The 26,356-nt window shown below is 44.8% G+C and overlaps 1 protein-coding gene across 2 annotated transcripts in view; it reads right to left on the bottom strand.

Annotated features, from left to right (window-relative positions):
* Positions 1–22,675, bottom strand: part of LOC308523081 (uncharacterized protein) — a 78,459-nt gene extending 55,784 nt beyond the window's left edge. The window contains exons 1-3 of one of the 2 annotated variants that reach the window (XM_081096753.1): positions 21,992–22,675; positions 18,874–18,927; positions 18,652–18,719 (exon numbers count right to left, since the gene is read on the bottom strand). The gene's annotated coding sequence lies outside the window, so the exon portion shown is untranslated. Of the gene's footprint in view, positions 1–18,651; positions 18,761–18,873; positions 18,928–21,991 lie in introns of both variants that reach the window. The other variant, XM_081096752.1, reaches the window with a different exon arrangement.
* Between the last annotated feature and the right edge of the window lie 3,681 nt (positions 22,676–26,356).

The raw sequence follows: 26,356 nt of genomic DNA, 5'->3' as shown, positions 1-26,356 counted from the left end.
GCTAGTTCTTGGTATGAAATTTCGCGGCGGGGGTGTGGGGGGGGCAGGGGAGGGATTGCTCCTACTTTCTTTTATTTCACAAAGTATTTTCCGTTTTTACTTTTGCTACTATTAAACTCAGTACTATGTTCAGAGCTCAATTGCAGCAACTATCCCTAACCTATGTTTCTAATAGAACTGTTGGTCCCTGTCTCTACCACATGGCTCTTAATATTTATCTTTGTATACATGTATTTTAGAGTGAACTATCTAAAAAGAATTTATAGTAGGTAGAATATAAATAAAACAAAGATTATTTTTACCTGAAGATATATTTTTTAACTGACTGCCTTCCAAAAATTTCCTCTTCAATTATTATTCATGAAACCTCCTAGAGCAGACAGTCCTTTTAGAACTGTCCTATTTATTCTCTACATATAAATTTTCAGTTTGTTCATTCATCATTCAATAAACATTTAGTGAGTGTCAAAGTGCCAGATGTATGCTTAGATGCTGATCATGTAGAAATAGAAAACCCTCAAGGATCTTATTTGTTAATTAGTGGCATGGTGCATGAAATTTGTGCACAGCAGGGGTTTGTCCCTCAGCCCGGCCTAAACACTCTCCAATCTGGGATCCCTTTGGGGATGTCCGAATGCCGGTGGGATCATGCCTAAACTGGCAGTCAAACATCCCTCTCGAAATCCAGGACTGCTGGCTCCTAACCACTCACATACCTACCTGCCTGATTGCCCCTAACCACTCTGCCTGCTGGGCTGCTTTCCCCCAACTGCGCCCCCTGCCAACCTTCTCTCCCCCGGTTGCCCCCCCTTGCTGGCCTGATGGCCCCCAACTGCCCTCCCTGGCCAGCCTCATGGTCCCCAACTTCCCTCCCATCCCAACCTCATGGCCCCCAACTGCCCTCTCTGGCCAAACTCATGGCCCCCAACTGTCCTCCCTGACTGGCCTGCTCACCCACAGCTGGCACCCCCACTGGCTTTCTTGCCCCCATTGCCCCCCCTGCTGTCCTGATTGCCCCCAACTTCCTCCCCTGCCAGCCTGTTCATCCCCAACTGGCCCCGTGCCGGCCTGCTCTCCCCCAACTGCCCCCCCCCCCACCAGCCTGATCACCCCAACTGCCCTTTCCTCTTGGCCTGATCGCCCCGAACTGCCTCTGCCTGGTCCCCACCACCATAGCTTTGTCTGGAAGGTCTCCCGGTCTAATTAGTATATTACCCTTTTATTAGTATTGATGGAGAGATATAGAAATAAAATAACCATTTCATAAATGTCTAGAGATAGATAGAGCACATATGGAGGATACTTAACTCAGGCTTTGGGAGTGAAGGCTGGTGTCTATATGAGGCTTTTATGAGGATTTCCTAGGACCAAACATGGGAGGGGAAACTGCATTCAGCTGGAGGGAAATTACGTGTAAAGGCAGAGGCCAGAAATAATGTGGTGTGTACTTGATAGAAAAGGCAAATGTTCAGGTATGACGGGAGCTTCTTAGAGAGAGAAGCGTCAGTGCTCCAGAGAAAACAGGCCTAATTATGAAGGACCTCATCTGAAGGTTGGATTTATCCTGAAATTGATAGAAAGCCATTCGAGAGATTTAATTAGAGGAACATTGGGATCCCTTTTGAGTTTTAGATGATTTTCACAGTTGTGTAGAGAACAGATTGGAGGGGATTAAAATGGGATCAGGGAGACCAGGTATGCATGTTTGCTCTACCAGTCTAGCTGGATAAGATATGCAGGACTTGTGACTTAGCAGAAGGGAACAGGTGGCGGGTAAAGAGAGGTGAGTTCAAGATGACTCCCAGGCTTCTGGCTGCTTAGGTTAGTGCCATTCATTGGTGGAAAAAGAGGATACAGAAAGTGGAGGAAATGATTTCACTCAAACAGTGTTGAGGTGGTAGTGCGTCTGGGGTATTTATGTGCCAGTGACCATGGTAAGCAATTTGGATATGTAGGGCTCTGGAGCCCAGGAGAGATATCTTAGCGGGGGATAAATGTTTAGATGTGTGGAACTTACATGCTTACTTGAAAACTATAGTCAAAGCTCATTTATATATTTCTTTATGTAATTATACACATGTAAGTTCTAGTCATTTTATCTAAAGTATATGTAAGTTGCACCTACCATAACTTGTATGCTCTACATGCTCACTCAGTTCATGGTGATGGCTGTGACCTAGTCTAGTCATACAGTTGAATTAGTTTAATACAGGATCATGGAAGACAGCTACAGTAATGTTAATAGTAGGATAATAGCAGTTCAGCAGATTATACCCTTGGGTATGCATTCTAAACCTAGCAATAAGCCGGTTTCATTGGTAAATGGTAAATGTTATATAAGTATATGTTAAATAAATAAATAAATAAATAAATAAATAAATAAATAAATACTGCACTTCCTTTCCCTCTTAGAAGAGTTGCTAGCTTGTTCAGTGAGTCAGTGATCTTGGTCTCATCTTCCTTTCACCTCACCCCACCCAAAAATGACCTATTAGGTGTGGTAGCCCTTCACTCATAAACAACTGAGTTAATAGTGAATCACCAAACAAAATTCAGAAGATGCTAACTGTAGTATTAATTACAATGAGAATAATTTAAAAAGGAGAAAATGGACTACTTTGGATCATAATGTAAAAAAACTACATATGATTTGTGATTCATTCTGACCCTTTAAATAAATTATAAGACTTTGTGTTATAAGGGATATAGCATCTAAAATCATAATTGACATGCCCAGCTGGTGTGGCTCAGTGGTTGAGTGACAACATATGATCCCGGAGGTCACAGTGCTGCTGACCTGACCGGCGGGGCTTCCCAACCTGTGGCAGTGTGACCCGAAGCACCCGTACCATCCAAGCAGCTAGGAGAGGTAGCAGGACTGCTGGCAGCAGCCGTCTAGACCCAGCAGACCAGAGCCAGTGAGGGAGAGAGCAGCAGTTTCCATTGCCCTTTTTTTCTCTAAACACAGAGCACAGGAGTCTTCATTTGCAGCTACACACCCAGGCAGTGGCTCAGGAGGGAGGTGTGGACATGAGGTGACTGAGGAGAGGCGGGAGGGAAGCAGGGCAGGGGGACCTGGAAAAGCAGGAGCCAGGAGTACTGCAATGGGTTGTTCATAGGCTTCCAAAACAAAACGGCCATTTTCCCTGGGAGGAGCTCCCTGCTCCCAACACCCAGAGAGCAGGTAAAGGGCCCCCCATCCAGCCTGCCACACCTGCACTTTGAGGGTTACTGAGAAACAAAGGCAGAGGCCAAGCTCACGGGCCTGAGCAGTCTCAAGGAGCCCCCGGGGATCGGACTGGAAGAGGAGCCGTCCACTCGACTATTCTGAGAACCAGACTGATTAAACCTCCAGGGTCGTAGCTGACCTCATTGGTCTCCACACAAGGAGACCTGTCCAGTCGAGGACAGAGTAACGTTTTGGGCCACTCATGGAGGAGTAGCTCTGACACAGGAAACACACCCTTCATTTTCCCTGAAAGCGAAACAGCACTTCCCCTGTCTAAAGCCCTGTCAGAAACAGACTCTTGAGAGATTAAGACTGACAGCTGGTAGACAGAGCAGACTGGCCCCTCCTGCTTGCAGCCAAGGCCTGTGGAAACAGACACAAGCAGTGGAGCGGTGGATTGCTTGGAGCTTCAAGCAGGTGCTAAAGGCCAGAAGATGGTGCCCAACAGTGGTTAAGTCCTCACAGAATAGGCAGACAGAAGAGTGGGGTCCTACGCCAGCTCCCTTGGGGCACTAAGCTTGGCTGAAGTGAATGGGACTTCACTTTATTTATCTTATTTTTTGCACCCCCTTCTTCTGTTTTCCTCCCATTTTTTTCTTCTTCTCTTTCTTTCTTCCTCTTTTTAAAATTGATCTTTACCTATCTGCTATATTGATTTGCTATTATTCTAATCTCTGTTGTGCTCATGTATCTAATTTCCTCTTCCCTGTTCCTACTCAATTTCCCTTTCTCTTTTCTTTTTATTTCACTACTCAATTTTAAAATTTTTCTCTCTTCTTTTTCTTTACTTCTTCTAATTTCTTAACTTGTTTCATTTCATAAATTTAGGTCTATCTGCTCTATTCTCCTATCCAAATTTTTTTCCTTGTCTTCTCATTCCTGCCCCGCACCCCTTTATTCTAAACCAGGGGTCCTCAAACTACAGCCCGCGGACCACATGCAAATACAAATATTGTATTTGTTTCCATTCTGTTTTTTTACTTCAAAATAAGATATGTGCAGTGTGCACAGGAATTTGTTCATAGTTGTTTTTTTTTTAAACTATAGTCTGGCCCTCCAACAGTCTGAGGGACAGTGAACTGGCCCGCTGTTTAAAAAGTTTGAGGACCCCTGTAAAACCATGGTCCTTCCCCTATTCCTCTAATTCTTTAACCTTATTTTCTTTATTAAAGCTCTGTATCTACAAATTGTGCCCCCCACCCACCTTTTCTGGGTGGTTTTGTTTGTGCTTTTTGCTTTATTTGTTTTTGTTTTGTTGTGTTCCTCCACATATTTTTTCTTTTTGTTCCATCATTCTTGCTCTCTTTTCTCTTTCTTAATTCTCTTTTCTCTGGTGGTCATGGGGCTATAGGCGTCTTGCATACATTCTTGTTCTCTACTTTCTGTGTTGTGTCTAGTCTTGTTGTATTTTGTGCTGTTCAGACAGCACCTCCTCAATGGCTGGCACGACATGGTAGGAAGTGAGACACATAATCAGACACCCTGAAAGGAGACTCCATCCACGAATGGGACAATAACATTCAAGACACAACTACAGAGAACCAAGATGGCGGCATAGGGAGTAGACCTGTGTGTGCTGCCTCAAACAACATCATTGAAACTACCAACTATAAGACAAACAACCACCATTCAGAACCATGGGGAAGTTGGCCCAGTGGAAGTTCTACAACTGGAAGGAAAGAAAGAAGCACAGTGAGACTGAGTAGGAGCTACAGAGGAGCCAAAGAGAGGTACACAGCCACGCTCCAGGCGGGCTGCAACTGGATGCGCGGTTTTTTTTCAATTGGATTGCTCGGGGAAGGTCTCTGAGGCCCGAGAGCCCACGGGAAGAGGCAGCACGGCCTTGCAGCAGTCGGAAAGCTAGGGAGGCTCTGGCGCGCACTGGGGGACGCCAAGTCCCAAGTCCCAGAGTCCCGAAGAGGCGAGGAGCAGTGGAGACGCCGCCATTGCTATTTGCTCTGCCCTGGCGACTCCCTGAGACCCCGCCCTACTCAATTTACATTCCCATCCAGGCTGTGCCAGAGGCACAAGAGGAAACGCCTGTGCTTTTACAAACTCTTGAATCCACTCAGCTGGTTTGGGCAGGATCATGAGGCAGCAGACCCTACTGGGAGAGGTAGCACGGCCTTGTAGCTGTCAGAAAGCGAGGGAGGCTCTGTTGCACAGCTGCTCACCCGCACTGGGGGACGCGAAGTCCCGGTGTCCCGGAGAGGCGAGGAGCCACAGAGATGCAGCCATTGCTATTTGCCCCGCCCTGGCGACTCCCTGAGACCCAGCCCTAATCAATTTACATCCCCATCCAAGCTATTCCAAGGGCACAAAAAGAACCACCTGCGCTTTTGCAGCCTAACCCAATAAATTGCAGACTTCAACTCCTCGCACCCATGGGAGACACACTCAAGAAGCAGACCCAGGAGAATCAAGATGGCGGCGTAAGGAAGAGACCTGTGTGTGCTGCCTCCCACAACAACATCGAAACTACCAACTAAGGACAAACAGCTATCATACGGAACCATGGGAATGCTGGCCCAGTGGAAGCTCTATAACTGGAAGGAAAGAAAGAAAAGCATTGAGACTGAGTAGGATGTGCAGAGACACCAAGTACAGAGCCCAACACAACAAACTGCAGATTTCAACTCCTTTCATAGAAAGAAGAGCAGTGAGACTGAGTAGCATGTGCAGAGGCACCAAGTACAGAGTCCAACCCAGCAGGCTGCAGATTTCAGCTCCTCGCATCCGGGAGGGACGCACTCGGGGGGAGGAGTCGGGTTCGGCGCAGGCTGGTGCCGGGCCCGGCTGGGCAGGCAATGTGGAACCGCTGTACCAGCAGGCGCACAAGCATGCCCACCGGTTCCAGTCTCGCATGGGACGCTGGGGGACGGCAGACGGGCAGTCTGTGCACTTGGTGGAGGGCGAAGTCCGAGCAGGCGTGCTGGATGTTCAGCCACCAGGAACGCCTGAAGATTTTGTCTGGCGGGGAGCCGCCCGGCAGGAGACAGAGTGCCAAACTTCGTGTTTCCCCGGTGAGGCTGGGACGGCCCCGGTGAGGCCGAAACGGCCCGGTGAGGTCAGGATGCCCCTGGAAAGGTCGAGACGGCCCCGGTGAGGTCAGGATGCCCCTGGAAAGGTCGAGACGGCCCCGGTGAAGTCAGGATGCCCCTGGAAAGGTCGAGACGGCCCCGGTGAGGTCGAGACTGCCCCGATGAGGTCAGGATAGCCCCGGTAAGGTCGGGACCACCCAGGTGAGGTCGAGACTGCCCTGGTGAGCTCGGGATGGCCCCGGTAAGGTTGGGATGGTCCCGGTGAGGTTGAAATAGCCCTGGTGAGGTCGGGACGGCCCCAGTGAGGTTGGGATGGCATCCGGGGCCATGCGAGGTCGAGATGGCACCGGTGAGGTCAAGACGGCCCTGGTGAGCTCGGGACAGCCCCGGTGAGGTTGAGACGGCATCTGGGGCCGGAATGGCCCCGGTGAGGTCGAGACGGCACCAGTGAGGTCAGGATGGCCCTGGTGAGGTTGAAACAGCCCCAGTGATGCCGAGAGGGCCCCTGTGAGGTCGGGACAACGCCGGTGAAGTTGAAACACCCCCGGTGAGGCCGAGACGGCCCCAGTGAGGTCAGGACGGCCCCGGCAAGGTCGAGACGGCCCCGGTGAGGTTGAAACAGCCCCGGTGAGGTAGGGATAGCCCCGGTGAGGTCGGGACGGCCCTGGTGAGGATGAAATGGCCCCGGTGAGGTTGGCATGGCTCCATTGAGGTTGGGACAGATAATGGGGACCAGTATAGACTGATGAACAGGGGTAGCTGCAGAGGCATAGCAGCATTGAACAGACTGTCAAACTACAGTGGGAAGCCTGGGGAGGGTTTCGGGGGGGAGGGGGGGTTAAGAGTTCAACTGAAGAATTTATATGCATGCATATAAGAATAACCAATGGACACAAGACACTAGGGTGTAGGGGAGGCCAGGGGAATGTCAAGGTGGGGAAAAAGGAGACATATGTAATACTCTTTGTAATACTTCAAGAAATAAAAACTATTTTAAAAAAAATTAAGAAAAAAAAAGACTCCATAAAACCTACCAGATTTAATAAATGAATTCAGAATCTGTGAATACAAAATTAACACCCAAAAATCCATGGCACTTTTATACACCATAATGAACTCTCAGAGAAACTAAGACAAACAATCTCATATCTATCTATCTATCTATCTATCTATCTATCTATCTATATATATACACCACTGCAACAGAAAAATAAGATACATGGGAATAAACAAGGTGGTAAAGGACCTGTACTTGGAAAACAATAGGACGTTGAAAAAAGTAAATAGAGGGAGATATAAACAAGTAGAAGCAAATACTATGTTCATGGATTGGAAGAATTAGTATCATTGAAATGTCCATACTACCAAAGCAATCTTACAGATTCAATGCAATCTCTATTAAAATACGAATGGCATGTTTCACAGATCTAGAACAAATATTCCAAAAATTTATATGAAACCAAAAAAGACCCCAAGTAGTCACAGCAATTTTGAGAAAGAAGAACAAAGTTGGAGGGTCACAATACTGGATATCAAACTATATTACAAATCCATTGTAATTAAAACAGTACTGGCACAAGAACTGGCACATAGACCAATGGAACAGAAAAGAGACCCCAGAAATCAATCCAGACGAATATCAATTAGCATTTGACAATGGAGTCAAGAGAATACAATGGAGTAAAGATAGTCTTTTCAATAAATGGTGTTAGGAAAATTGGACAGACACATGCAAAAAAAAAAAATGAAACTAGATCACCAACTTACACCATACACAAGAATAAACTCAAAATGAATAAAAGACTTAAATGTGTCACAAAACCTTAAAAATCTAAGACATCTCACGTAGAGGTATTTTCATGATACATCTCCTACGCCTAGAGAAACAAAGGAAAAAATAAGCAAACGGAACCACATCAAACTAAAAAGCTTCTACACAGCAAAACAAACCAGCAACAAAATTAAAAGGGAACTTAATGTATGGGAGAACATATTTGCCAATGATACATATGACAAGGGGTTAATTTCCAAAATAGACAAAGAACTCACACAACTCAACACCAGGAAGACAAACAATCCAATTTAAAAATGGGCAAAAGACCTGAATAGACACTTTTCCAAAGACAACATACAGATGGCCAATACAATTATGAAAAGATGTTCAATGTCATTAATCATCAGAGAGATGTAAATTAAAACCATAATAATATATCACCTCACACCTGCCAAAATGGCTATCATCAATAAATTAACAAGCCACAAGTGTTGGTGAGGATGTGGAGAAAAGGGAGCCTTAGTATACTGCTGATGGGAATGCAGACTGGTGCAGCTACTATGGAAAAAAAGTATGAAGTTTACTCAAAAAATTAAAAATGGAACTGGCTGTTGACATAGCAATCCCATCCCACTTCTATGAATATATCCTAAGAATCCCAAAACACCAATCAGAAAGAATATGTTCAAGACAAATGCAACCTTATGTTCATAGCAGCATTAATTAAAATAGCTAAGATCTAGAAACAGCCCAAGTGCCCATCTATATCTATATAGATAAAAGGCTAATATGCAAAGTGTCCCCTCAGGAGTTCAGCAGAGATACCGGGAGTTTGATTGCTTGCTATGACATTCGCTGACCACCAGAGTGTGGTGCAGAATGAAGGAAGACCCCTGCTGGCAGCCGGCAGCTGGGGAAGGAAGGCCCCGGCCGGCAGCCGGAAGGCCCGGATCGGCCCTGATCACAGGCCAGGCCTAGGGACCTTACCCATGCATGAATTTCATGCACCAGGCCTCTAGTCAGTAGATAAGTGGGTACGAAAGCTGTGGTACATTTACACAATGGAATACTATGCAAATGTACAAAAGGAGCTCTTAGCCTTAATGACATAATGGATGGACCTGGAGAATATTATGCTAAGTGAAATAAGCCAGTTAGAAAAAGACAAATACCATACAATCTCACTAATATATGGAATTTAATGAACAAAGTAAACTGATGAATAATATATATCCAGCGGCATGGAAACATGGAACAGAATGACTCAGAGGAGTGGGAGGTAGAAGGGAAGAGATTAACCAAAGAACATATTAGTATACACAAATATGCATAGCCCATGGACACAGACAATAGTGTGGGAAAGGGCTGGGGTGTGTCAGGGGCTGGGTGGAGGATGCTAGAGAGGGGAATGGGGGACATCTATAACATTATCCACATTAAATATTAAAAGACATTTTTACTGAGAAGATAAAATAGAAACTGGAGGAATATATTTGCCAATCATTATTCTAATGAAGAACTTGTATGAGGAATATATAAATAACTGATGGCTCAATAAGAAAAATACCATTCCAAATAATGGACTTGTTCAAAGATGTAAACGATGCCAGGATTTTTAAAATGTACTTCAATGCATAATTTTCTGGCAAGGACACCAGAATTATCCTATCTAATAAAAAAGAAACATGGTAATTAGCATACATCTGCTACCCTTCCCACTGGGTAATCAGCGAGATATGCAAATTACCTGCCAGCCAAGATGGCGGCCGGCAGCCAGGCAGCTGGAAGCTAACATGAGGCTTGCTTGCTTCAGTGACAGAGGAAACCAACGTTCCCTGCCTGCCTTGCTGGCCTCTGAGCTTGCAGTTTGAAACATTGTTACAAATATAGAAGCTAAACAAAACCCCAGAAACCTGCTTTCAGCCCGCCGAGATCTCAGAGCTGGAGTTGATACAGTGTTTCGATTATAGAACCCAAACAAACCAGATATCTGCTTTCAGCAGCAGAGGCCTCAGAGCTGGAGCCAGAGCTAAAGCTGGCCCAGAAGAAAAAAAAAAGAAAAAAAGGAGCAGTTGGGAGCTTCAGTCACCCACCAGACTGAAAACAGCCCTCAGCCCCTCATCCAGACTGGCCAGGCACCCCAGTGGGGACCCCCACCCTGAAGGGTGTGTGACCAGCTGCAAACAGCCATCATCCCCTCACCCAGGGTGGCCAGGCACCCCAGTGGGGAACCCCACCCTGATCCAGGACACCCTTCAGGGCAAACCAGCTGGCCCCCACCCATGCACCAGGCCTCTACCCTATATAGTAAAAGGGTAATATGCCTCCCAGCACCGGGATCAGCAGAGCCACGAGGCCTCCCACCAGCATGATCAGTGTGACAGGGGGCAGTGCCCAAACCCTTTAATCGGCCTGCAGCTCTGTGTTTGACAGGGGGCGGGGCTACAACCTCCCTATCCGCCCTGCTCTGTTCGTGACAGGGGAAGGCGCCCTAACCCCCCGATCAACCCTGCACTGTGCCTGGTAGGGGGGAGCTCCCCAACCCCCTGATCACCCTGCGGCTCTGTGTGTGACAGGGTGGGGCGCCCCAAGGCCCCCCCCCCCCTATGGCTCTGTGTGTGACGGGGTAGAGCTATAACCTCCCCATCGGCCCTGCCCTGAGTGTGAGAGTGGCGGCGCCCCAACCCATTGATTGGCCCTGCTCTGTAGGTGATAGAGGGCGGCGCCCCAACCCCCTCTCCACGGGCCCTGCTCTGTGTGTGATGGGGTAGAGCCATAACCTCCCCATCGGCCCTGCCCTGAGTGTGACAGTGGCAGCGCCCCAACCCCCTGATCGGCCGTGCTCTGTGGGTGATAGAGGGCGGCGCCCCAACCCCCTGATCTGCCCTGCTATGTGCGTGACAGGAGGGAGCTCCCCAACCCCCTGATGGGCCCTGCTCTGTGCGTGACAGGGGGCAGCACCCCAATCCCGATTGGCCCTGCTTTGTGCGTGACAGGGTATGGAGCCCCAACCCACCTGATGGGCCATCCTCTGTGTGTGACAGGGGGCAGCGCCTCAACCCCCTGATGGGCCCTGCTCTGTGGGTGACAGGGGAGAGCTCCCTAACTCCCTGATCAACCCTTCTCTGTGAGTGACAGGGTACGGATCCCCAGGTCGTTATCTCCCGAGGGGTCCCAGATTGTGAGAGGGCACAGGCCGGGCTGAGGGACACCCCTCCCCGCGAGTGCACAAATTTTTGTGCACCGGGCGTCTAGTCTAATCTAATAAAAGACAAACATGCAAAATGACCGTACCTTCCCTACACCTTAAGCCACACCCACCAGCCAATCAGGGCGACTATATGCAAATTAACCCAACCAAGATGGCGGCTGGCAGCCACGGAGCTGAAGCGAACAGGAGGCTTGGTGGCTCCAGTGATGGAGGAAGCCAAGCTTCCCGCTGACTCTGAGCTCCACTGAAGGCAACAAAGTTTCAATTATAGAAGGTAAATAAATCCCAGAATTAAAAAGAAAAAGAAAAAAATGAGAGGCTGGGAGCTTCCATTGCCAGAGGACTTGGCCAGCCTGAAAACGGCCCTCAGCCCCTCACCCATGCTGGTCAGGCACCCAAGTGGGGACCACCACCCTGATCCGGGACACCCTTCAGGGCCAACCAGCCTGCCCCCACCCGTGCACCAGGCCTCTATCCTATATAATAAAAGGGTAATATGCAAATTGATCCTAATAGCAGAAAGACTGGGAATGACTGGTCACTATGACACACACTGACCACCAGGGGGCAGATGCTCAATGCATGAGCTGCTTCCTGGTGGTCAGTGCGCTCCCACAGGGGGAGCTCTGCTCAGCCACAAGCCAGGCTGATGGCTGCCAATATAGCGGTGGTGGTAGGAGCCTCTCCCGCCTCCTCAGCAGCGCTAAGGATGTCCGACTGCAGCTTAGGCCTACTCCCCGCTGGCCAGTGGACATCTCCCGAGGGCTGCCGGGCTGCCAGAGTGATGTCTGACTGCCAGCTTAGGCCCAATTCCCCAGGGAGTGGGCCTAAAGCAGCAGGGGGTCATCCCCAAGGGGTCCCAGACTGCGAGAGGGCACATGCCAGGCTGAGGGACAACCACCCCCACCTGCTGAGTGCACAAATTTTTGTGCACCAGGCCTCGAGTTCTATATAAGAAAGAGCTAATATGCTAATTAGACCAAACAGCAGAACGACCATCCAGACGACCATCCGGACAACCATCCGGACAGGCCGGACTGCGAGGGCCAAGCCCCTTGCACAAATTTTGTGCATCAGGCCTCTAGTCAGATTATATAGTAAGACTCTAGAATTCTGTGCCAAAAAACTTCACTTGAGCCTAAGGTGCTAACTAATAGGACATGTTTCTTATAGATAAAAATACAAATTTGAGACACTGCAAGAAGAATCCTTTGGCAACTTAGCCAGAAGTATCTCCTTCCATGTGGCCTGTAGGAAAAGCCTAGAATGCAGGTATATTCTCATCTGTACTGAGTGAAGTCCTAAGCTGGATTGTACAGCGTACTGCTAGAAATAATGAAATTCTTAAATTGGAATGAATCTTTCTCAGAAGTGGAAATATCACTGATCTGGATTCTGTGGGTTTGGTTTTTTAATGCAGAACTTCTTTGATTAAACCCAGGAATGTATAGGTTGGTCAGTCTTCACATTTTCGATCATGTATATACTTTGCGATTTCAACTGAAGTTCTTAATGATCCGCGTGTTTGGCCCTTTCCTTTCCTTTCCTTTCCTTTCCTTTCCTTTCCTTTCCTTTTCCTTTTCCTTTCCTTCTCCTTTCCTTTTCCTTTCCTTTCCTTTCCTTTCCTTTCCTTTCCTTTCCTTTCCTTTCCTTCTTTTCTGTCCTTTTCTTTCCTCTTTTCTTTTCTTTCATTTTCTCTTCCTTTCCTGCCCCTTTCCTTCCCTTTCCTTTCCTTTTCTGAGCTCATTTTAATGTAGGGTCATTGAACTTTCTAGAACGCCCCTCACAACTTCCCCCAAATCTTGGAAATATCATGAGAGGTGTGTGCGCGCGCGCGCGTGTGTGTTGGTGTCCACACGGGTGCACAGAGAACGTGGGTGCCCCCTTTAGGTTGCTCTCTCATTTTATTTCCTCTTCAGAGCAGTCCTATGGTGGACAGGACGGGTGATGTTACCATTTTGTACTGAAAATACCTATGCCTAAAAGAGCTCTATAATTTATATTTTTAGAATAAAGAAACTTTAGAATATTCAGTTATTTTGAATCACAATGGAAAATCTCTGTGATGTGTATATAGTGTGGGTGGGGGACAGCTAAATTTTCTTAGACTGACAGGCTCAGTAAATCTGACTGTCAATTTTAATTTAGCTGTAGACTGGCCAAAAAGAAGAAAACATTATGATAAAGGAAAGTCATGAACAGAGAAAACAGGAAACAATGAAGAGTTTTTAAATTCAAGGTCTAGCAGCTAAGGATATGATGACTAGCTTTTCATTCGTGTATTAAAAATGTCTAGGTTGTCTAAAAAAATATTTTCAGAGTATGGACGCTTCTCATTTTGCTGTTGCCCAGATTGGTATTTAAGTATATGAATTAAAAACGTAGTCTGTACTTAAAAAAACAACAAAAAAGAAATCCCTAGATGAAAGACTTGAATGGACATCATAAAAGACATACCAGTGGCTAAAAAACACATGAAAGAGGGGAAACCAAGATGGCGGCATAGGTTAAAGCCGGAGTTTGGTGCCTCAAACAACCACTTCAAAAATACAACTAAAAGACGGAATGGACATCATCCAGAACCACAGGAAGGCTGGCTGAGTGGAAGTTCTACAACTAGGAGGAAAGAGAATAGCATACCGAGACTCAGAGGAGGCGCAGGGCTGAAGTAAAATACTAAGGTGCGGAGTGCATGCAGAGCGGGCTGGCACAGCTGAGGGCACGGTTGTCTGTTTCAATTGGGAGGGAGTTTCAGATTCTGAGCTCCAGATCCGGGCGAGTCTCTAGGGACCCAGACTCAAACGGGAGAAGCGGGACTGTCTGGCTTCGGTCGGAACTCGAAGGCAGCTTTCTCTCCGAGGTTTGCAGCGGTTGCTGGGACTCTGAGAGGCAGAGTCCCTGCGGATGGGACTGAGAGCAGCCATAACTGCTCGCTCCGCCCGCCCTCTTGATCCCCTGGGACCCGCCCCGCCCAAGCCCTGCACAGAAGCATTTGCCGGATAGCCTCAGGCAAAAGTTAGATTAGCATGGCCCTAGAAATCCAGCACAGAAGTTCGCCCACTGCAGACACAGCTGATTCTCATAGCCAGTTGGCCTGGAGGTCAAATCACCTCCAGTATTACCGACAACAATCAAGGCTTAACTACAACAAGACTGCGCACAAAGACCACAAGGGGGTGCACCAAGAAAGCATAAAAAAATGCGGAGACAAAGAAACATGACAGAAATGGAGGATACAGAGTTCAAAACGGCACTTTTAAGGTCTTTCAATAATTTTCTAGAAACTGCCGATAAACTTAATGAGATCTACAAGAACTCAAATGAGACCCTCAATGTTGTGATAAAGAACCAACTAGAAATTAAGCATACACTGACTGAAATAAAGAATATTATACAGACACCCAACAGCAGACCAGAGGAGAGCAAGAATCAAGTCAATGATTTGAAATGCGAAGCAAAAAACACCCAACCGGAAAAGCAAAATGAAAGAAGAATCCGAAAATACGAAGATAGTGTAAGGAGCCTCTGGGACAGCTTCAAGCGTACCAATGTCAGAATTATAGGGGTGCCAGAAGATGAGAGAGAGCAAGATATTGAAAACCTATTTGAAGAAATAATGACAGAAAACTTCCCCCACCTGGTGAAAGAAATAGACTTGCAGGTCCAGGAAGCACAGAGAACCCCAAACAAAAGGAATCCAAAGAGGACCACACCAAGACACATCATAATTAAAATGCCAAGAGCAAAAGACAAAGAGAGAATCTTAAAAGCAGCAAGAGAAAGAAACTCAGTTACCTACAAGGGAATACCCATACGACTGTCAGATGATTGCTCAACAGAAACTTTGCAGGCCAGAAGGGAGTGGCAAGAAATATTCAAAGTGATAAATTCCAAGAACCTACAACCAAGATTACTTTATCCAGCAAAGCTATCATTCAGAATTGAAGGTCAGATACAGAGCTTCACTGATAAGGAAAAGCTAAAGGAGTTCATCACCACCAAACCAGTATTATATGAAATGCTTAAAGGTATCCTTTAAGAAGAGGAAGAAGAAGAAAAAGGTAAAGATACAAATTATGAACAACAAATATGCATCTATCAACAAGTGAATCTAAGAATCAAGTGAACAAATAATCTGATGAACAGAATGAACTGGTGATTATAATAGAATCAGGGACATAGAAAGGGAATGGACTGACTATTCTTGGGGGGGGGCGGGGAGGGGTGTGGGAGATGCGGGAAGAGATTGGACAAAAATTGTGCACCTATGGATGAGGACAGTGGGTGGGGAGTGAGGGAGGAGGGTGGGGCGGGAACTGGGAGGAGGGGAGTTATGGGGGGGGAAAAGAGGAACAAATGTAATAATCTGAACAATAAAGATATAATTAAAAAAATAATAATAAAACAGAAAAAAAAAAAAAACATGAAAGAAACACCCAACATCATCAGTCATTAGGGAAATATAAATCAAAACCATAATGAGATACTCTCTAGGATGTCTATAATAACAAAGACATGTAACAATAAGAATTGTTGGCAAGAATGTGGAGAAATTAGAATCCTTATACATTGCTAATGGGAATATAAAATGATACAGTCACTTTAGGAAATAAGTTGGCTATGTTTTAAAGGTTAAACATAAGCTGACCATATAAGAAACCTATCCAAGAAGAGTGAAAACTTATGTCCACACAAGTTTGCTTGGATGAGCAAGTTCATTTGTCACACTAACCAAAACCTGCCAACAATCCAAATATCATCCACAGGTGAATAAGAAAAATGTGGCATATTCATAAAATGCCACACTATTCAGCTTTTAAAAGAAATAGAATATGGATGAACCTCAAAAACATCATGGACAAAGCAGACACAAAAACTGCATATTATATGATCTCTTTTATGAAATGTCCAGAAAGGCAAATTCATAAACACAGCAAGCACATCAGTAGTTGTCTGGTGTTTCCATGGAAGCACGCACTGACTTCACATGGGTGTGAGGGAAACTTTTGGGTAATAGAAAACGTTCTAAAACTGGACTGCTGCTGTGAAATGACTTATTTATTGAGAATTGGTAACCTGTATATTCACAGTGGGTGGATTTATGGCAGGCACTGTAAGTTATTGCTATACTACCACAGACGTGTCAAAGGTGCCAGAGTAAGGGAAAAAGGGAATCAATTCTGCCTGTGTAACTGGGGCAGAGAGGGACAGTGAGGCAGAAAGGATCACACAGATTTATTTCTTTAGCAAATATTTATTGTCTACTTTGTTCTAGGTGCCTAAAATTAATATTAAAGCATGGGGTGGTTCACCAGGAGAGGAGGGAAGGGCACTGACGCGCAGCACCCAGGATGTGCCATCGCAGGACTAGGGATGTGGTCCCAGTGTTCAGGGAGCCCGACTGCTGGGGGTACACAGAAGGATGACCGGGGATGGATGGCCATGAAAAGGTCAAGGTGAAAAATCATAAGTGACATTCACTGTTTCATTTAATTATTTGTAAGACATAGGTATTTTCAATGGTATAGATGAAACTGAGGTTATAGAAAGCATTTGCCTTCCCAAAATGAGTCCTGTAACAGTATCTACTGATTGTGGTGGTTATGGGAGTCACAGTGCCTGGCACGTACTAAGTGCTGTAAAAACATTTGCCATTATTTTTATTATTACTATGATGGTGTCATAGGGTCTGTTTATTAAATTTTACAGACTACCCAGAAAGCTATCCATCCACAATGAATCAAGAGATATAAAAAAGATGTGCCTTCTTCTTTTGCAGGAACAATACATGGGGTGCGTTGCTCACCCTCACGGCATGGACTCAGACACTGCAGCTCTCTCTTTTCCAGTAATACCTTTATAGCCCTTCCTTGAACTGTCTAAAGCTCTCTTCCTTAGGACACCAATTTCACAGTGCAGACAAAGGGGGGACTGCCCTGGCTGGTTTGGCTCAGTACATAGAGCGTCAGCCTGGGGACTGTAGGGTCCCAGGTTTGATTCCAGTCAAGGGCACATGTCTGGGTTGCGGGCTCAATCCCCAGTAGGGGGCATGCAGGAGGCAGCCGATCCATGATTCTCTCTCATCATTGATGTTTCTATCTCTTTCCCTTCCTCTCTGAAGTCAATAAAAATATATTAAAAACAATAATAACAGGGGTTTCCATGAAGATTAAACAAGTTAACTCAGAAGGCATAGACTGCCCAAACTGTGAACACCTCAAAGGTCTGCAGGACTGGCTTTCGACGACTCCTGAGAGAGGACCTCAGCGAGAACCTGAGCCCTTGGACTATCCTGCGGAGAAGAGGGATTTGTCTGCTAGAGGCTCTGGGCCATGCACCAGACCATGCACGCCAGCAATGTGAGTTGTGGAGCATGCCTGTTTTCCTAGGCCAGAGGTCTCGGTTTGATCGCTGTGGGGCTGGAGTTTGAGTTGCTGAGGTCAGCCTCATGGGCACTGCACATCCATGCAATAAGACACCCCAATAGAAACCCTGGACACCAAGGCTCAGGTGAGCTTCCATGGTTTGCAACACTTTGCATGTGTGGCCACACACTGTCACTGGGTGAATTAAGGGCATTCCCATGCAACTCAACTGGAAAGGAATATGTTAAAGTTTGTGGCTGGTTTCTCCTGGGCCTCACCTTAGGCATCTTTCCCTTTGCTCATCGTTGACTGTACCCTCACCGTAACCGTGACGAGAGCAGCTTTTTTAAAGTTTTGTGAATATCTCTAGGGCATCATCAAGCCTGAAGGTGATCTTGGGGGACCCATGAGGGAAAGTGCTCACAACAGCACCTGGCATCTAATGAGCATTCTACAGGGAGTTCTTATTGCCAAGTGCAGAGAAGCCATTTAAAAGACCTGAGATAGCTAGACAGTGCTATTATTTGTGTCAATCTCTTATCTCAATTTTCTTTTCATTTTCTAAAACATATATTTTTTATTGATTTCAGAGAGGAAGGAAGAGAGATGGAGAGATAGAAACATCAATGATGACAGAGAATCATTGGCTGCCTCCTGCACATCCCCTATGGGAGGGGGAGGGGGGAATCAAGCCTGCAACCCAGGCATGTGCCCCTGGCTGGAATCGAACCTGGGACCCATTAGTCCTCAGGCTGATGCTCTATCCACTGAGCCAAACTGGCCAGGGCTCTTATCTCAATTTTCACAGCAGGTTGGGGCTGAGATGATAAACAAGCGCATGCTTGTTCTTTCACCTTGAGCCTGAAGCACACTGGGCTTCATGGCAATGCTTGCGTCAGTTCCCAGCGTGTTCTGCTCTAGCCAGTGAATGAGACTAAGTGAATGAAGGTCTGTTTAACAGACAATAGCTGACAGCAATCAGACTGGAAATGGCAACAAACACAGCGGAAATCTCACAATATCATGCCCACCTTTATTTCCTTTATGTTCGGAAGTGATGCATTCAGAAGTTCCTCAGTTAATCTCTTCCAACTGGCAGCTTTACCAAGATCAGAATGAATGATGAACTTTTCATAAATTCTAAAACATATTTTAAAAAATGTACTGATAGTTACAAAGTTAAATAAAAAGATCTACAAAAATACATATATTTTGAATATGTACATAGACTCATACATATAAAACTGACTTACCCTTCTATTGTCTTTTCTACTTTGTGACTGCTGACATCCAAGAAACGATGAAATCTAGAAGACAAAATGCAATTCTTACATCAATCCTGTCCTCTAGCTAAGCAGACCGGTATCACTGCCCTCCATGTCTCCGAACACCCTGCATTCAGCTGCACTCAGCAGTGCACCTCTCTCGCTTTTTCACCTCCGCCATCCGAGCAAACAGCCACACATCTCCGAGAGTGCTCAAGTAGCCTTTCAGAATGCAGGCCATCCCAAGCCACCCCCACCCTGTCCTCTGGATCCTCTGTCTTCCCATAATGCCCAGTATTTAAGCCCAGCATAGCACATCCTATACTGTTCCGAATTTTTTTATGCTATAATGAAGCACAGGGAAGAGTCGGGATCCCCTCTCTTAATTCATAAAATGAAATACAAAGGAAACCAAGTATACTGAAATACAGTTGTGAAGTATTTTTAAAAGTTTGTGATAAGTAAGAAACATTCCTTTTTAAAGCATTAAGTAAGATCTAGCAGTGGGTCCATAACTACCATTAAAGTGAGATATAAATAATATTAGAAATATCTGCAACTATAATAGGATGTGAAATGTGATTTCTAATAGTGACACACTCATAGGTAAGCTAATATTGTTTGTTGCTTTCATTCATAATTGAAAGAAATGCTACTTTTCAGTTAAAGGTTAGTGTGAACTTTTTCTTGTCCAAATTTAGAACCTGAATTCTATCCTCAGGCCCTCATGTTAAGAACCCCTATCCTCATCATATATAATGAGCTTTCATTTCTTTCTTCCTTAAGGACAGGCACTACATTTCACCTCTCTCTGAAGTTCTAGGGCCTACAACATGGCCACAATTTTAAAAAAGCAAATGCAAATTGGTCATATTTCTGATGGATTAAAGCATCATAAAATGACTAGAGGCCCAGTGCACAGATTCATGCACTTTGAAAGGAAATAAATTAGAAGGTGACCGGAGGGGTGAGAAGGGTTGGACACGCCCTGGAGCCAATCTCCCGTGGTCCCTTTCCGGCTGGCCACACCTGGGGCCATGGCTCAAAGAGCGTCTGCAGAGTGAGCAGGGTCCCTTCGGCAGGTGGGGTCCCTTGGCCTGGCCTGTGGGGATTGAGCCAGAACTGGCAGTCAGACATCCCCCGAGGGGTCCTGGAGTGTAAGATGGCACTCTGCAAAGTTGCTGTCGCTTGGCAGCTCCTGCGTTGAGCATCTGCTCCCTGGTGGTCAGTGTGCATCATACCTGCCAGCTAGTTGGCCGGTTGCTTAGCCTTTTATATATACAGACAGTGTAGCTCACTGGCTCTTGTTTTCCACTTTTTTAGTATCAAAGCCAACAATCTGAACTTTGAAGTTAATTGCACTACTAAATAACATTAATTCTATCCCCTAAATGGCTGACTCGAACACTAATTCACCTATTATAATTTAGTTGCTTACTGTATAAAAGGAGGTAGTAACTTCTTAGTCCTTTCCCAACTCTAAAATGATGTCATCCATCTACTTACTGCCATTTAGAAAGATTAATAGAAAAATTATTTTAAATACACATTTTAGTTTCTGTCCTTGCAGTGTTATTTACAGTAGCAAAGATATGGAAGCAACCCAAGTGCCCATGGGTAGATGATTAGAGAAAGATGTAGCACATATATACAATGGAATATTACTCGGCAGTAAAAAAGAATGAAATCTTGCCCTGTCCAGGTAGCTTGGTTAGTTAGAGTAAGGTAGTGAGTTCAATCTCTGATCACATATAAGAAGCAACCAGCAAATGCATAAACACGTGGGTCAACAAATCAATGTTTCTCTCTCTCTCTTAAAAAGAAATCAATAAAATAAAATAATGAAATCTTACCACTTGTAACAATAGCAATGGACTTAGAATGTATTATGCAAAGTGAAAAAGTCAGACAGAGAAAGACAAATACCATAAGATTTCACTTATCTTCGGAATCTAAAGAGCAAAATGAACAAATAAAATAGAAACAAACTCAGACAGAAAACAAACTGATGTTTGCCAGAGGGGGATTGGGTGAAAAAGGTGAAAGGGATTAAGAAGCACAAATTGGCAGCTATGAAATAGTCACAGGGATGTAAAGTACAGCATAGGAATCCTATATAATAAAAGGGTAATAAGCAAATCAACCGAATGACCGGTTGCTATTACGTGCACTGTCCACCAGGGGCAGATGCTCAATGCAGGAGCCGGGCTCATGGCTTCAGGCTTAGTGATGGTGGCGGGAGCCTCTCTGCCTCCCCGCATCCCCTGAGGCCCCCGGGCTGCGAGAGGGCGGAGGTCCGCTGCGGACCCGGGAGTCAGCCTCTAGTCTAGTCAACACCATTGTAATAACTATGCATGCTGCCAGGTGGGCACTAAACTGACGGGGAGATCACTTTGGAAATTACACAAATACCTAACCACTTCTAGTATGCTGTACACTTGAAACTAACAATATTGAATGTCACCTGTAATTGAAAAATAAAAATAAGTGGGGGGAGGAAGAAGAGGGAATAAATGGTGACGGAAGGAGACTTGACTTGAGGTGGTGTGTTATAGAATTGTACACCTGAAACCTACATTATTTTACTAACGAATGTCACCCCAATAAGCTCAATAAAAATAAAAAAAAGAAAAGCAAAAAATAATTCATTCAATCTGTAAGAAAAACATTCTGTTAAGTTACATCTAAGAACTGAGTTTATTATTTTAGAAACTTGGCGGGCTTTGACCTCGCTGTCTATTCTCATTGTAAACTAAGTAGGAACTTCATGTATGATCATTAAGGTTGAAACTCAAGATCACTGATTTTGAAAAACTGTTCAGTATTCAAGATTTCTACTGAAATTAAACCGGTATAATATTAATACCGACTAACATTCTTTTAGTAATAAAATTCCGTTACAGATAATAATCCCAGCAGGACTGTCTAATGTACATCTTCCATAAAGGAAATAGGAGCGCTGGCAAGGAGTGTAAACTGGGCGCATCTGAACCGGTATGGGAAGCCCGGGAGGCGGCGCCGCTCCTGTGCGCGGGAACCCTTCCTGGTGCTGGGATAGGACGCGGACAAAGCCGCCCGCCCTCCTTCCCCGGCCCGCGCCCCACACCTGAAGTGGGACCAGGAGAAGCGCAGGCAGAGCTGGAAGTTGGGGTCCACGTGGTCCCGGAGGCCCGCCACGTGGCGCACGAGCTCCCGCACGTCGCGCTCCAGCTGCGGGTTGAGCCTGCACCAGGACGGCTCTGGCCGCGCCCAGTTTCTCGGCTCCCCGGTGCCAAGTACCCTCGGGGGTGGCACTCGTTCTCGCGAGAGTTCTCTCCGCCACCGCATTCCACGTTAGAGGCCGCTTTCGCGAGAGTTCGTGCCCCACTGCGTGCGGTGTGGGAAAAGGCTGAGGTTGCTCTCGCGATAGGCGGGCCTGTCCTCGCTGGCGGCTGCAGGGTGTGTGTTCCAGTCTCCCCGCGTCCAGTTAGGAGCGTCCGCGGGGAGGTCGCCGCTTTTGTCCATCGGATGAAGCCGGTCCCTGGGTGACCGTGGTGGGTTTCACTGCTGCTGCTTTGAGAGCCGCTGGTTAGTTGTCATTCAGTGTCCTCCACCTGCCTCCTCAGGCGCCTTGGCGTGCAGCTATGGAATAGTCACCGGGATGTAAAGTACAGCATGGGGTCCTATATAATATTCCTACATAATAAAAGGCCAGTTTGCGAGGTGCCCTCTCCCAGCGTTTTCCCCTGGAGGGGACATTCCCTCCGCGGGATCGCGGCACCTCAGCCAGCGTGGCGGCGCCCAGCGCTGCGCCTCCTGGTGGCCAGAGAGGGTCTTATTCACCCTGAGCCAAAGCTGTCGTCTTTGCTGTTCGCAATTAAAACTGTACCTTTAAATTTTGTTAATGATTGCGCATAACCGTTCTGAAACCTATGACATTGACCTTTATTTTTTCTTTCAGGGAACTAGGTTTTCGTGTGGTTTATTACACTGCACTCCTGTAGTTATGTGACAAGATAAAAATCCCAAGACAATCTAAAAACCCAGCATGTAAAACTCAAAGGCTAACTGGCCAAATAAGGTTTAAGTTTATGTGGGCTGCAAAAAAACAAAAGCTTCATTTTTCATAGAAACATAGGTTTAATTCGAAAAGTATGCTGTACAAACGAAAAGAACAAGAGCAATGATAAAATTAATGTTTTTTTCCTGACGCTTGGCATCTCTTCTCTGCTACTCTCTTTCCTACTTCGGGGAAATCTTGTTCGCAGTGATCACTTTCAAAACTGACCCCAGGTGAGCGTCAGTAATTCTGGATCTGACAGGAGACGTATTTCTTTTCATAATTGCAATAACTGCTCACACCGATAAGTAGTTCCAAACATGGAAATAATTTCATATGCGAATTTTAGAGTATTTTCACACCTGGCAGGTAAATATTTGTAAAATTCAGGCATACCAACTTCACTGAATTTTGCCTTCAAATCTGAATCACACTGGATTTCAATGATCTCCATTTGCATTTGATTAGGTACTGATTCTATATTGAAAAAATCGAAGAAAACTTGTCTTCCAAATATTTAAAATTTGCAAATCTTGTTTAAAATTCAGTTCTAGGACAAAACTTTTTTTCTGCGTATTTTTGATACGATGTGGTTTCACCTAAACTTAATTTGTTCAGGTTGCAGGTCAGAAAGTGTGTTAAATCTTCCTTTTTCAACTGCTTTCCCCAAAGAACTAGCTTACATCTGAATGCTTTGACTTGGTCACACATATTTGTAATAATCTGATCTTTTCCTTGCAGTTTTAAGTTTGATTTGTGTGTTTTATATCATCCATGAAGGATAAATCTTGCGACCATATAGTGTCAAAAAACAGGCTTGTGTCTTGATTTTTAGTTATTAAGGACTGATATGTTCCTTCTTTCAAGTCCCAGAATTGCGTAAGAACCTTGGAGCAGGATAGCCACCCTACCTCAGCATAGTAGGACAAGCCGAATATTCACTAATTCACTTAGGAAAGTGGAGAACTGTCCCTGATTTAAACTTCGAGATCTTATGAAATTGATAATTTTTTGATAGGTGTCATCACATTTTCCATGTTTATTATCTTCATCCATAATAAATCTTTTACGGTTATTTTATTTTTTATTTTTTTAAATTGTTTTATTGCTTAAAGTATTACGGAGAGTATTATATATGTCCCCTTTGTTTTTCCCGCCCTTGACAATCCCCTGGCCTCCCCTACCCCCCAGTGTCGTATGTCCATTGGTGATGCTTATATGCATGCATACAAGTCCTTCCGTTGATCTCTTACCCACCCCACCTGCCCCCAACCCTCCCCGGCCTTCCCACTGTAGTTTGACAGTCTGTTCGAGGCTGCTCTGCCTCTGTATCTATTTTTGTTCATAAGTTTATAATGGTCTTTATTATCCATAAATGAGTGAGATCATGTAGTATTTATCCTTCATTGACTGGCTTACTTCACATAATGCTCTTGGCAATAATGCTCTCCAGTTCCATCCATGCTGTTGCAAATGGTAAGAATTCCTTCTTTTTTACAACAGCATAGTATTCCATCGTGTAGATGTACCACAGTTTTCTAATCCATTCATCTGCTGATGGGCACTTAGGCTGTTTCCAGATCTTAGCTATGGTGAATTGTGCTGCTATGAACATAGGGGTGCATATATCCTTTCTGGTTGGTGTTTCTAGTTTCTTGGGATATGTTCCTAGAAGTGGGATCACTGGGTCAAATGGGAGTTCCATTTTTAACTTTTTGAGGAAACTCCATACTGTCTTCCACAGTGGCTGCACCAGTCTTCATTCCCACCAGCAGTGCACGAGTGTTCCTTTTTCTCCACATCCTCTCCAGCATTTGTTGTTTGTTGATTTGTTGATGATAGCCAGTCTGACAGGTGTGAGATGGTACCTCATTATTGTTTTGATTTGCATCTCTCGGATGATTAGTGACTTTGAGCATGTTTTCATATGTCTCTTGGCTTTCTGAATGTCCTCTTTAGAAAAGTGTCTATTTACGTCTTTTGCCCATTTTTTGATTGGATTGTTTATCTTCCTTTTGTTAAGTTGTATGAGTTCCCTATAAATGTTGGAGATTAAACCCTTATCGGTGATAACATTGGCAAATATGTTCTCTCATGCAGTGGGCTTTCTTGTTGTTTTGTTGATGGTCTCTTTTGCTGTGCAGAAGCTTTTATTTTGATGTAGCCCCATTTGTTTATTTTTCTTTAGTTTCCAATGTCCTAGGAGATGTATCGGTGAAGAAATTGCTTCGGCATATGTCTGAGATTTTGTTGCCCTATAATACTTTTATGTTTTCCCGTCTTTATCCATTTTGAGTTTATTTTTGTGTATGGTGTAAGTTGGTGGTCTAGTTTCATTTTTTTGCATGTATCTGTCTATCTTCCAAACACTATTTATTGAAGAGACTGTCTTGACTCCTTTGTCAAATATTAATTGAGCATATTGGTTCAGGCCGATTTCTGGGCTGTCTATTCTATTCCATTGATCTATATGTCTATTCTTGTGCCAATATGAGGCAGTTTTGAGAAAAGTGGCTTTGTAATACAGCTTGATATCTGGTATTGAGATCCCACCTACTTTGTTCTTTCTCAGGATCGCTGCAGCTATTCAGGGTCTTTTTTTATTCCAGATGAATTTTTGGAGAGTTCATTCTAGGTCTGTGAAATATGCCATTGGTATTTTAATGGGAAGTGCATGGAATTTATAGATTGCTTTGGGTAGTATGGACATTTTAATGATGTTGATTCTACCAATCCATGAACACGGTATGTTCTTCCATCTGTTTATGTCTTCCTCTATCTCTTTTTTCAACGTCCTGTAGTTTTCTGAGTAGAGTTCTTTTACCTCTTTAGTTAAGTTTATTCCTAGGTATCTTAATTTTTTTGGTGCGATGGTAAATGGAATTGCTTTTTTAGTCTCTCTTTCTATAAGTTCACTATTGGTGTATAGAAATGCCATAGATTTCTTGGGGTTAATTTTGTATCCTGCTAAATTGCCTATTCATTTATTAAGTCTACTAGTTTTTTGATGGAGTCTTTGGGGTTTTTTATGTATAATATCATGTCATCTATGAATAAGGACAGTTTTACTACTTCTTTTCCAATTTGGATGCCTTTTATTTCTTCTTCTTGTCTAATCGCAATGGCTAATACTTCTAGTACCATGTTAAACAGGAGTGGTGAGAGTGGGCATCCCTGTCTTGTTCCTGTTCTTAGGGGAAATGGTGTTAGTTTTTGTCCATTGAGTATGATGTTGGTTGTGGGTTTGTCATATATGGCTTTTATTATGTTGAGGTATGATCCTTCTATTCCCATCTTGCTGAGAGTTTTTATCAGAAATGGTTGTTGGATTTTGTCAAATGTTTTTTCTGCATCAATTGATATGACTATGTGTTTTTTTTTCTTTTAATTTGTTTATGTGATGTATCACATTTATTGATTTGCGGATATTGT

The sequence above is a fragment of the Myotis nattereri genome, assembly GCF_964212035.1.
Source record: "Myotis nattereri genome assembly, chromosome: 1".
Taxonomy (NCBI): Eukaryota; Metazoa; Chordata; class Mammalia; order Chiroptera; family Vespertilionidae; genus Myotis; species Myotis nattereri.
The sequence above is the reverse complement of the archived record's forward strand: the minus strand, read 5'-3'. Positions and strand labels throughout refer to the sequence as shown.